The sequence below is a fragment of the Haemaphysalis longicornis genome, unplaced genomic scaffold (genome assembly GCF_048455015.1).
Source record: "Haemaphysalis longicornis isolate Haplotype H1 unplaced genomic scaffold, Haemaphysalis longicornis Haplotype H1 scaffold_1, whole genome shotgun sequence".
NCBI lineage: Eukaryota > Metazoa > Arthropoda > Arachnida > Ixodida > Ixodidae > Haemaphysalis > Haemaphysalis longicornis.
The window spans coordinates 445,114,853-445,128,008 of NW_027526203.1; positions in this window are offsets into that span (position 1 = coordinate 445,114,853).

Below are 13,156 nucleotides of genomic sequence, written 5' to 3' on the forward strand. Positions count from 1 at the left end.
TTTTTTGGAACAGTTCATTATATATATAAACCCCTACCGTGAAGTTCCGAAAGAACGCCTACCCATAGTACAGAGATATCAACGAAAAATACGAGATGGCCGAACTTTCTGGTCAAGTGCAGAAAGGACAAATAAGTGGAGGCATTAAGAGATGAATAGATGATTCGCGTTAATTTTGTTCACTCATCGACGCTAAAACCATCGGTTTTAGGGGGTGGGCGATCTTTGGGGTCTTTTAATAAATGGAATATTTCTCCCCTAAAGGGAGGTGGGCGATGTTTTTGGGGGAGGGTGTTCTGTCGGAACTTTACGGTAATTAATTCCACACCTGGTCGATCATTTTCAAACCGGGATTTTATGCACTGCAGCTACACTTTGGGTACAAGACGCGCAGTACTAGGGGTCTACACCCACGGTACTCTTGGCACAGGGCAATTTTATTTCTCGCCTCCATCAGAAAAAGGCTTCTGATAGCAAGAATGGAGCCCGTGAACTCACGCTATTTGAGCACACCGACATAGCCTGTACTTATATTAGGAATGTGTAGCCTGTCGTGCTGAAACTGACTTTAGGGGCATGTTTACAAGGAAAGCACCCCGTTCCTGGGCTTTCATGCTATTGTTGCAACATGCCTCAGCTCTGATCCGAGGAAAGTTTATGAATTGTCGATGTAGTCTGCTTCGTGAGGAAATCGTGCTTAAGGAGCAGATAATTGTCAGAGGCAGGATTTCCTAACGATTGTTTTTCAAGGCAGGCTTGTGTTGGCTGACTTGCGCCGTCGAAACGCCTTGCGGCAAAGCCAACTTTATTCACGTGCTTTAATGATGATGATGATGGTGATGGTGGTGCCCTTGGAGTGTTTGGCACGTTCCCACTCGAAGGGATATAGTGTTGACTGTGCCCTGCTGGAGGTTTGATTGAATTATAGATAGAAACCCTCCCGGGATTCCCTTCTCGGGCGCACCTATAACTCGCCGTTCACAGCTGGCGCGGGCGTGAACGCACAAGTCTAGTGCGATATCATGCTACAATGGGAGCCATGCACCGTCATAGCTCGCATCACGCCACATCGAAGGTGCGGTCGCTCGCTCTCGCCGGGCAGTACACCTTATAGCGCGGCATGGGTAGGCCGCGCGTGTTTCGGTCCGTGGAAGAGCGGGCAGCCATTGAAGAACGTAAACGTTCCCGATAGACGCAGAAGCATGATGTACAATAACCTATACCAAACGTTTGCGTTCGGGTAAAGCTCAGAATAATCAAGAGGTTTCGTTTCGGCTGATCAATGGTTTTGCGTTTTCATTTCGGTCAATGTCTTTTGATTTTGGCTGAAGTGTTCTCGTTTTCTTTTTGCGGTCATTCCGTTTCGATTTTGGTCGTTTTTGTTTTCACTGAGATCGAACTTCCCCTGTTTCCGGAGGAAAGGGTTTTGTCATTTGTTTTGCTATTCTTTTACACGGTACGTAATGAGATGTCGAAAACAACGTGGTGGGCCAGGATTGCGACGCAGAGGACCAATAAGAATGCGGTAGCACCATGGAAGGCTTGCTGGATCCAACGCCGGATGCAAAGTTCGTTTTACGCGCAAGCGGAGTGTCCGGTTATGTGAAATCGCACACGCAGTGTCTGCATCCGCTCTCCGGCCACTGCGCGTACAGATAACGCGGGCACGGTAGCGAGAGATGAAAATTCTGCCCCTCTCGGCTTCCTGTATTTTCGAGTTAGGCTATGTGTTCAGACTACCGACGCAAAAGCCGTATCGTGATCAATGGACGTAAAAAAACGGCATGTCACGCAGTTTCGTTGACCGAGACGTGAAATGACGTCATTCTTTAAAGTTATTATGACAGTTGCGACAACAGTCTGAATCCGCACATAAACAAGATCACCGAAGCATAAACAAGATCACCGAAAAATAACTTTCATTTGGTCAAACTTTTTTCATTCGGAGTAATGTCTACCCTAAACTGGAAGCTTGTCACAGCTGAGCCAATTTTGTAGCACTTAACAGGGACGCATTTAAATTATATTACGTGTTCATACTTGTTGTTTAGGGTGTAAAAATTAACGCGTCATCAAACAAAAGGATCTCAAGTTGCGTTAGCTAAGCATTAGGCCAGCAAGGGAGATTTTATTTGACCCAGAACAAAAATTACGAAGTGTCCTCAGCTGCCGCTGTTTTCTTTTGACGTCACTACAGGACGCCTGGAGGCTGGCTGGGTACCTGATCCGTCCACAATGCCAAGCCGGGGTGATGGTGAACGCAAGATGGTGTCGCGAAGCCTTCCAACGATGTGATGGAGCCATCCTTCATCGGCGAAGGCATTTTCGCAGCCGCATGGTTCCCGAAGGAACAAAGTCGCAAGGGCCGAGTCGAATACCTGGTCAATTGGCGTGGCTGGAGTCATAAGTACAACACCTGGGAACCGGGGGAAAACACCTTGGACGTGCGGTTTCTGCAAGCCTTTCTGCAAGCGCGGTCAAAAGCCGAAGAAGGAAATGAGTCAGGGCACCGGTGAGCAGCATGAAGAGTTCAGGCCTGACCCCAAGGAGGCGAGTGAGGGCGTCATGTCTAAGGGCGTATTGGCCGCACCCAACGGGAACAGTTCGAGCACGGAGACAAACTGTGGAATGTTCCCCTCGCGTGGCCACGCGAGGGGAACCCGCGCTGTCTCCCGTTCCCACAACCCCTGGGGGAAAATTTGACTGTGCGGCGCCATCCGCGCCGCGGCTTTCGACGTCTGCATCGCCGCCCGCCATACTGTCGCTACTGGCGGCCGCCCAGCACGCTTCCGTCGCGACGCTCAAGCCGAAGCCACTCTAAGCCAAAGAGCCTCCCACCGAGGCCAAGCCCCTGGCCCCGTCCGGCTTCCCGCAAGTCCTTCGCAACTTTCTCAGCCGGTTAAAGTGCACAAGGAACAGAATGCGCACAAACCAGCAATAGGGCTTATTAGAGAGTTCCCCGCCAGCCCCCCGTCTCCGGAGAAGCCGCCCGAAGCAGCGCTTTTGGCCCTCCTAAAGCCGATCCTAGCTGTACCAGGCTGGATTCGCGTCTTGTTCAAGAAGCCGCCAGAAAACCCGACCCACCTCCCACTGCTGCCAAGCGCCAGTTGGACGTGTGCGGCTGCCGTCGATGGACTCTACTCTCCAGAATTGGGTAGCCCCACGTTATCAGAAGTTTCCAGTCAAGATGCCGAGGCTGTCGAATCCATCTGACTTGCCTACAGTGCGCACCGTATCAAGCACAACCATTGCGCGGTGGTGGCTCATACCCACCGCCCGTGAGTTCACCTGCCATTACCCATGTCAGAGCCGACCCTGCAATACACCTCACGGAGACTTCCGCAGCAGGGCATCTTAGTACCGGGAAGCTTGCAAATGCAAGGATGGCGCATACCTCCCGGCCACCGTTGAACCTGGCCGGCGCCGCCAGTTCACCATCACCGGTCCTATGCAGAACCTTACTGTACCCGCCGTGTTCTTCCCCAGCTCCCACAGCTCCGTTCCGCCGACCGTCACCTCCTCCGCAACGCCTGCATCATTGTCGCAAGACGGGAGGGCGCGCCGGCTGCGCAGTGCGTCAGTCCGTCATATCACACTAATGTCATGTCATACCATGATAATATTTTTCAGTTACTAACGTCATAAGAACTGGTATGGTACATGGTTGATGGCGCTAAATGTCATTAAAACCTAAATAACTGCTGTAGATACACCGACGTCAGACGCAACCATCCGCGAATAAGTTATTGATGTATTAATAAAACAATATCTTCTTGTTGGCATGTCATCGATGTCTATTGATTAGATAATAGGAGCGGTCCTAAAACTTGCCTAGCGACCATCCGAAAAGAACGGAAGTTCAGCTAGGAAAGTCTGAGCTGGCAAATACAAACTCCTCACGGTCACTTTAACAATTGCACAACCAACAAATGGGAGGTTTAAAGGAGTACTGACCCGAAATTTGAAAGCTGGGATAACTATGAAAAATGCTTCCTTTTTATCAGGAGATATCTCCCAGCAAGTTTCAACGGCAATTTTAAATACGTTTTCATTTTCGCCCGCACGAGAAAGCCCATAACGGGCCGACATGACATCTGCTACTTGCCTCGAACTGCCGACGTCGGGGCCCCAGTGACGAAGCCGACGCGATGGCTGTGCTTGGCGCGCGCTGTTCTGGCGTGTGTACACGTCATGGTTTGGGGACTGACGTCATGCTGCCCGGGCGCGTCCAGAGCGGCAGCGGTACGGCAAGAATGGTGACGTCACCTGATACCTACTGTCATGGCGGCCGCTCGGCGTTCGTTTTGGCGAAACCGAAACTGACACGAATAAACGACGCCGTAAATGAATGTTTACTCTGCGCTCGACTATCTAATGTGTCATTCTTGATTAGTGGGCTGGTAGGCACGTATAGCAGCGAAAAAAACGTAACACGAAAATTCCGTGTCGGTACTCCTTTAAGGATTAGCTGAATAAATTCACGGATGTGTTAAGGCCGGGGCCTGCCTTACGCCGTTTATAAAGCTTCTTAGTTGTTACGTGAAAGCCCTTTAGGAATACCATGCTGGTGGGGGTGGAAAATGTTAAGAGATGATAAGAATTGTGGAAGGTCAAATAAATGTGCTCCATTAATTTACGTGGTTTATAAGTGAGCGAGATTACACGGTAGCTGTCATGTAACGACTGATTGCCTTTTTTTTTTTTTTGAACTGGAACTACTTGCCCGTGTTCCTGTCCTGCAGGACCACTCCAAATAATGCCGATTGTTGAAAAACAGAGAAAAAAAAAAGCCCCCCCCCCCCCCCACCAAAAAAAAAAAAAAAAAGCCAAGGCGGTTTCTGGGCCTGGTGGGGGAAGTGGAATAAAGGATGGGTGAGATGGAGTGGCCTATAGTATTGATAGGGTTTTGGTCTTGTCAGGAGGCTTCTGAGAGTTACAAACATCTGTGCGACCCGATAAAAATATAATAGAATATAGGGAGCGGGAGGGGGGCTCTTCACAGTTTGGAAAGCCGCGAGCGACCGCTGCGGCTCTAGCCCGAGAGATGAAGCGTTCTTGAGGCTCAATCTGAGAGCTGGTCAGCATGCGCTCCCACTGCTCCGGGGGGAGGTGAAAGGGAGGTGGGATTTGGGTGGTCGGTGCATCCCATACGAGGCAGGACGTCGAATCGTGGGTATAGCAGGTTTGGAGGAGGGAGAGGAAGACGTAGTGGGTCGGCCACACCCCTTCATTCGGTGGTGAGGTCGGTATTATTTACGCTGTCCCTGCTAACTTGACCATCACCAGATTTTTCTCAGTGAGCCCTGCTATATTTCCATGTCTCCCTGCCAAATTTCAAGCTAATTGGTCCAGACGCTGACCGTCACTTCTTCACCTCCGTCCGGCACGGTACCGCTGCGCTCGGCCATGGCTACCGCTACGGGGACGGACAACCTTCCAACTGAACAGCACCTAAACGATACATGTAAGCGAAAGCGCAGTGACCAAATTTACGACGACTCCCGGACACCTCCTAAAATGCCGCATGTAGCGCCGATGGCATCAGAGCACAATGATAGTGGCGTCTAACGACCGCTGTTCGTCATCGCAGGAAGCCCGCACACCACACAGAAGCTTGCTCTCGTATGGCAAAAGGGAAATTTGTGGCACTGCTTCGTCGTAAAAACAACGCCAACATCTCCGATATCTCGCGGCGTGGTCTGCCAGCAGTCATAGCCAAAGTGGCACCGCATCCTTCATTGAACATGCTTACATCGACTCATGTTGAGCTTCGCCGCAACTCCGCCACAGTCACGTTATACAATGAGACTCATGCGACAAACCTTTGAGGTATGTCTTCGATGACTATGGATGGCCCCACAATTGAGTTCGACGCCTAGCTGCTTACGTCACACAGGTGCTCACGCGGAGTGATCCGGGTAGACCCGACTGATACAGACGAGGACCTCCGAATTCATACTTGTGAATCGGTGAACATTCTCCACATTGAACGTTTGGGTAGGACTATCTACACTCTGGCCACATTTGGCACCAGCTATCCAACTAAAATTGTGAGAGAATATTTCAAAATATGTGCTGTGAAACCACATGTGCCCCGAATGTTGGTTTGTTACGGGTTCACAAGGATTGGAACCTCCAGAAACACTGTCCCAACGCGGTTCTCTGCGCAACCTGCGAAAGAGGCCAAAGAAATGAGGCCTGCTTAAACGCGACGCCATACTGCAACTTATGTCTCACGGAAGGACACACGGAGCATTACCCCGTGTGCTCAACAAAGGCCAAAAGGTTTCAGCAAGTTCGGGAGCGCATAGAGCACAAAGTGCGTAAGCGTGAAACAGACTCAAAACAGACAGAAACAGAACTTGCCACCACCCGACATCGCTAGGCAGACTGCTTATCCGTCGCTAGAGAGTAAAATAAATCCGACAGCACCGGTGCAGGACAGAATACAACCTGCCTCTGAGAGTGAGGTTACAGCCGAACCTCTGCTGAAATGACTGAGCAGTCGGCAGCATCTACGTCGGCCACAGCTTGGAGGAAGGAGGTTTCTCGGACCAACAGGTTGCCACACCGGCCCAGGCAACCACACCTGCCGAACAGCATCGAAATATTGCAGCAAGAATTCACCTCCCAACTACGCCGCCTGGAATCCCTTCAGAAGCAACTTGACCAAGCTCTTGCTGAGCAGAAGATGGAGAGCGAAGACCAAGCGAGCGAGTCGTTACGGGAACGCTTATCCTCTCGAACACAGACGCCCCACTGTGCAGGAGACGCAGGATTTCCGCGCACTGATCTTTCCACTCTAGTGAGATCCATAGTGCGCCAAGTTTTCCCGTATCTGATCCCAAAAGAAGTTACTGCTATTGAAACGGTGAAAAGATCAAAGTCACATAACTGAGATGCACCCATGTCCAACAGCGATAAACTTCTGCTCCTGCAGTGGAACTGTTGTGGCCTCCGTGGGGCTGCAGCCGAACTAAATAGGCGCATCAAAAGATACTAAGCCATTCGCGATTTTGCTCTAATAAACGCAGAGAACCGGCCCAAGTTTATACGGCTAACGTACAAGGCACCCAGCATAACACGTTCATCCCGTCAGAACCTTCACAAACTGTTGTAGAATACCAGCTAATCGTTTACGTTCTAAAGACAGCAGGGCACTGCCAGATCCTTACTACCGCCTTCTGTACAGACGCCCAAGAGGTGGTGGCTGCTCGGCTGCGCGTTGGACGCCGCAACTTCACGGTTGCGTACACATACGTGAGCCCATGCACTGCTCAACATGGTTCCACGACGGTGAACTTCTGGATGCGCCACCTACGCGCGTTTTACCCTCATGACGCAGCGTTTTCGCTGGTGATTTCAATGCCGAGCACCAGGCTCCCGGTGTCATATTTCTCGAGGTCGAGGATTCTAACTGCTGGAAGAGGCTGACGAGGTGAACCTGCATCTTGCAAACGACCTTAGTCGGCCAACTCGACGAAGACAGAACCCTGGACAACGTGATACTGTCCCAGTCTTGACATGGGCAACTGCAGACACTGTGGCCATCTGGTATTGCGAGCCGACGCCGCGCAGCAGCGATCACTACCCCATCTGGATACAGCTCTCCGGTAGAGACAAGAAGCGTCGGAAGCGCGTGCTCTACACTAACTGGCAGCGTTTCAGGGACATACTTACCCAGCCGACAGGACACGACTGACCAGACAAACTCTTCCCACCATTGGTAGATCGCATTCTGACGGCTGCTGAAGCAGCTACTAGCGCTTCAGAGGTTGAAGGAGACTCCCCATCACGAGATTGTAACCTGGTCAACCTTGGGAAGCACAGGGACGAACTGGAGAAGAAGTACGCCGCCGGTGGGCGCACTTACGACTTAGCATACGGCAACAAATCGCGAAGATCCGCCGTCATGCAAAACTGCTTGCTCGCCAGCGCTAGGAAGAATATTGCGATTTTTTTTCACGGCACACTGCATCAGGGAAGCTTTGGTCAACGTTCCGGTCTCATTGCGGACGCGGTAAGCTCCTGGGAACGGTGCAGGCGGTGATGCTTAGCGCCGGCATTGGTCAGAAGCACTTAGGGAAGCGGCTTATATCTTCTTTCCCCAACCAGCCACCGTACTTTCTGCTGATATATATGCTCCTCTCCAGGTGGACGAGTCAGAGACTATCAAGGCTTTTTTTTTACGATAGCCGAACTCACCGCGGCTTTGGAACAAAGAAATGTCCACAGTGCACCAGGGAAAGACGGCGTCACATCGACAATGACGCCACGAAACGTTACCGCGGCTTTACGGGAGAAGCTTCGTGACAAGATAAATGAAATATGAATCCGCGGGAGTGTGCCACCATCTTGAAAACACGCTTTAATAACTGTCATTACAGCAGGGAAAGACCCGTCAGATATGGCCAATCTTCGACCTATCTCACTTACGTTTACCCCCTGTAAGATAAATGAACAGCTGGCAGTGACCAGACCGCACTGCCAGCTCGACAAGGAAGCTGAGTACTTCCATCCGCGTCAAACTGGGTTTCGCCAAGATCTGGGAACGCATGATTCCCTGTTTCTAATGCGGCGTATTCTACGGAAAACAAATCACAAGCGACCGCACGTCATGGTTGCATGGCATCTCCGCAAAGCATACGACACAGTTACTGACGCAGCTGTTCTTGAGGCGTTGGCGGATGTCTACCCGGGTAAAAAAAGATTGAACAATTTGACCGGAGTTTCTTGGCCAACCAGACTTTTTGGATCCGCTCTGGCCGCCGCAACACTGCAATTTGAACCCGTTCAGAAGTTCCGCAGGGGCCACCTTTTAAATGCGACGCTGAGAGCATCTCTTGTCGGCGGCCCTGTCCGTCCTGCGTGCGTCCGTCGTCGTCGTCGGCATCCGCACTCTCCTCCGCTCACCCTCTCTCCTCTCCGATAGCGAACACTCTCTCGCGAGGGGCATTGGATTGGATTCGATTGGCTTGGCTTGGCTTGGCTTGGCTTGGATTGGATTGGATTTGGATTGGATTGGATTAAAGTGGATTGTGTTGGATTGTGTTGCGTCATAGCCGCGGCAGACGCACTGGCGCCGGCGCGTGCCCAGGTGAGAGCGAACACTCTCTCTCAACAACTGCGGGTGTGCGGCCCAGCGCGCTCTCACTCCGCCGGTGGGCGGCTCTGCACGCGGTGCTGCGCATGTGCAGTACTCTCTCTCTTCGCAGTCTCCTCTCCTTCGGGCGCGCTGCGCATATAACCTGTGTGCCGCTATCCGGCGGCCTTTCGGTCGATGGTTGCTCTCCGCTTGCGCTTGAACCCCCCTCAGCGTCGCATCACACCAGGGTTCCCGCGAGAGGAGGTGGGCTTAATTTTTTTCCCACTCTTTTCAATTTCGTCATGACTAAACTTGTGCAAAGTGGAGCAGCTGTCCCTGGCGTCCATGTCACGGCATATGCCGATGATGTCACCATATGGACCGAAGCCGTGGATCATTCCTCAACAGACAGCGCTGCTCGTAGTCTGTAACAAGCCGTTGACACGTTCACCAGTCTCCTCGCCGCTACCGGAATGGAGGTTTCATTAACCAAAACAAACTTTACCATCATTAGGGTTAAGCCAGAGGAGCAGGCTCTAGTTAGTCTCACCAGGGCGGGTAAAGTACTTCAACGTGCCCCAGAGCGGAGGATCAGAGTGCTGGACATTCAAGTCCACGAGTCCGGAGAAGCTTCAGAATGGCTTTGACAGCAGTTTAAACGTGAGATGGAACAGCTAGAGGCGCTCGATAGGGCAGCCCATCGTGTGATAACGGGTCTTCCAAGACACACGAAGGTCACTGAGCTGTACCTCTATGCTGGGCTTCCTAATCAGTCTTTGCACGGTTTCGGGGAGTCCACGAACTCCCACCGCAAGGGCGTCGATTACTGACCGCTGATGGCCACGTTCCACCTCACGACACGCCGCTTATACAGAAGCACATCCCGCCATGGGAGGACACGGTTATTACGGCGCAACAACCTGCACACTCTAAAACTCAGCGTCGGGGGCACGCATCGCAACCGACCTCGCTGGTTGTACCCGGTGCTACTTCTCGGCGCAATCCAACCCTTGAGATTTCTGTGGACGCGTCTTGGCGGCACTGCCTGCAGTGTGCAACCCAGGTGACTACCAGAGCATTCGACTTATTTCGCTGGACTCCACCGACCCCGATATTACGTAACTTGAGCTTTCTGCTATAAAGGCAGGTCTTCACTTTGGACGCCAGGTCGTCACCCATCACCCAGAACGGGGTTACGACGAAGTGCGAATATGGACGGAATTTACTGAGGCACTCAAGTGCATCATTGTTCCACTGAGGTGAATAGCACCGCCCACGCTGTCAAACAGACATGCGAGGCATTCAGGGCTGACTCTGGGGTACTGGTAACGGTACGCATGATTCCTGGACATCAAGGACACCTAGGGAACGAGAAGGCGCATGGACTTGCGAGCGAGGCTTCATTACACCGCTCCCAGTTTGTGATGTCTGTGAGATGGAGCGCCGCCATTGACGTAATCGACGGAGGCAAGAATTATCAACTACCATTCCCCCTTGCGACGACCCCATACACCCTGGTCTACTCCCCGAGGTGCTCACGTGTCCCTCAACTGGCGCTGTCGGGGTACGCTTATACAGACGACGTGGTTGCTCGATGGCGGAATTACCCGCACCAACCGACATCCCACGATGGCAACCTCCCCATCGGTGGTTCCGCAGCTGCTTTTCCCAGACCAGTCTGGTGCTTCGGACCAGTCCGGTGCACTAGATCGGCTTCGCACAAAATACCGTCCCGCCTGGGTTCTCTCTTATAAGGACTGGATCATCCCGCTTTGTCGGCACTTCGCGGTCTGTTCAACTTGTGGCACTTCGTTTGTGAGGCAGCCATGGCCGGACATTATTAAGCGGCTTCTTCAACCCTTCGGCCTCGAGCCATCCCCAATTAAGTATTTGTCTGTCTGTCTGTCCCCTCGGTTGGGCAGTTTTACGGGTATGTCGTTGGAGATATGTGATGAAGGATAAGGGTGTTGACGCCATAGCGGCGAGAGTCGCGGGTGTTGAGGGGTGTGAGGGGGTGTAATGGAGGCAGCTCTGATGGTAGTGGTGGAGTATATCGGTGCAGCGACTAGGAATGGGAAGGTTAGAGGGGGGTGCTGCCAAGTCACCCGTCCCCGATGGGAATGCCCGGAGAAGGATTTTGGGGCAGCGGCGTGAGCCGCCTCATTAACTGGGAGAGAGGCGAGACTTGGGACCACAGGATTTGGATGTGTGGCACTGTTTTGATTTTATGGAGAAGCTTGAGTACGGGACCTGAAATGCACCTGGTCATATCTGCTCACTTCGCTGCATATGTCTGGGTAAGACGACAGTCTTCGGCCGACCCTGCCACGTACATTCCTCTCCCCTCGTTCCCGCTCACCTCTCACGCTCTTATGCTCCCGTCTCGCTCCTCCCACGACAAGCACAGTGGAGGTTTGCTCAAGTCAATTCAATTTTACCCCCTTTTACTACTCGCACACCATCTACTTCAATATTTTGTTACTGGTGGACTCCTTGAAATGCCACCGCGAGGTCTAGAGCCGGGCGCGAGCGTTTTTTTGTATTTTTGGGTTTTCAACGCATATTTTTTATTCGCTGTCGCGATAATTAAGCGGCCATTTATTTTTAATTCAAAAACATTCGAAGTACGAGATATGTAATGATGTTTCGCCTCAAATATGCGTAATGTTTTCTTTTTGCTTAAAACAATGTCGACACGTATAAAATGTGCTTTTAGGCTTCAGGGTTCAGAAAATTATTGCCTATATAAACTCCTCGTTCAAAACTCGTTTCAACTTTTGGCCAAGCGACTGAATCGAGAGACGGACGGACGGACAGACAGACAGAGAGAAAGACGGTAGACAGACACGCAGACTAAAATTTTTCTCACATTGAGAGTTGCACAGTGAAGCACGTCCATCTTCAGCGGGAGTATAATTACAGAAAGTGACTTAACTCTCGTTTTGTTTAAACTATCCCGAAACAACTTATATGATAATTAGCCGCTAAGACGGCTCTAACATTACGGCATTTTATTTACTTTTCAAAATTACAGTTCACAGTAAAGTTGTAAATATCGTGGAATTCTTGCCTGCTGTGAATACGTGGGCTTCTAGGGGAGGAAACGGGACATCGCCGTGTTTGTCCACTGGAATAAAACTCTAGTCCGTCCAAGTTTCATTCAGGTAGTTAACCAGGAAGTATGCTCAATCGCAAATTACAAGCAAACGTGTTTTGCTTCGTGCACCCCTTAAACTACGACCCGGTCAAAGCTTATTGTAGCTCACGTTGAGGGTCGGCCCCACAGCTGCTGGTCATGCTTCTTCACGGAGGGGAAGGGCACTGAATTTTCGCGAACTTTACAATTTGTTGCATCAGCAGCCCACAATGAAGCTGGCTTGAAAGCAAGCTTAGGTCGGCTCAGCGGGCCATAGAAAGAAGTATGATAGGACCGTTAAGGGAGAGGAAACGAGCTTCCCGGATCAAGGAATTAGCTGAAGTAGAAGATATCATTGTTCCAAAAAAAAATAGAAAGAAATTGGCTACGTATTTAAACAAAGTGAAAACCGGTGACACTAGGGCAACAGAATGTGTACGGAGGGACGGGTCTACACGAAGGGACGGCCAATTACTCCATGAAGGGAAGAACTATGCAATTTCGGAGGCAAGGATTGGACTCCTTGCCTCAGATTGGGACAAGAGGGGGTGGAGACCGATGGAAGAGGCCTTCGTCCTCAAGTTGACCTAGTGGGTTGTTGTTTTTGTTGTTGTTGTTGTTGATGATTATTATGATGACGACGATGATGAACTATTCAATTAGTTTGACAATGCTCTTAACTTGGACGTTATTGCTGGAAATGACAGGGTTATCATGAAAGGTAAAACTGCGTCGCTCTGCATATGATTCTCTGATGAATGGAGAATTAATACCTGAGTTTTTTTCCCGGAACACCAACAACAGTAACGAAACAGTTGATATCGTCACGTAACTAGATGTGTGATAACTGGTTTGGATGGGCGATTTTCCAGAATTGTCTCGGGTTGTTCCTTTGCATGTCTTGCATACTCGTGAACGAGAATGCGCACTTAACT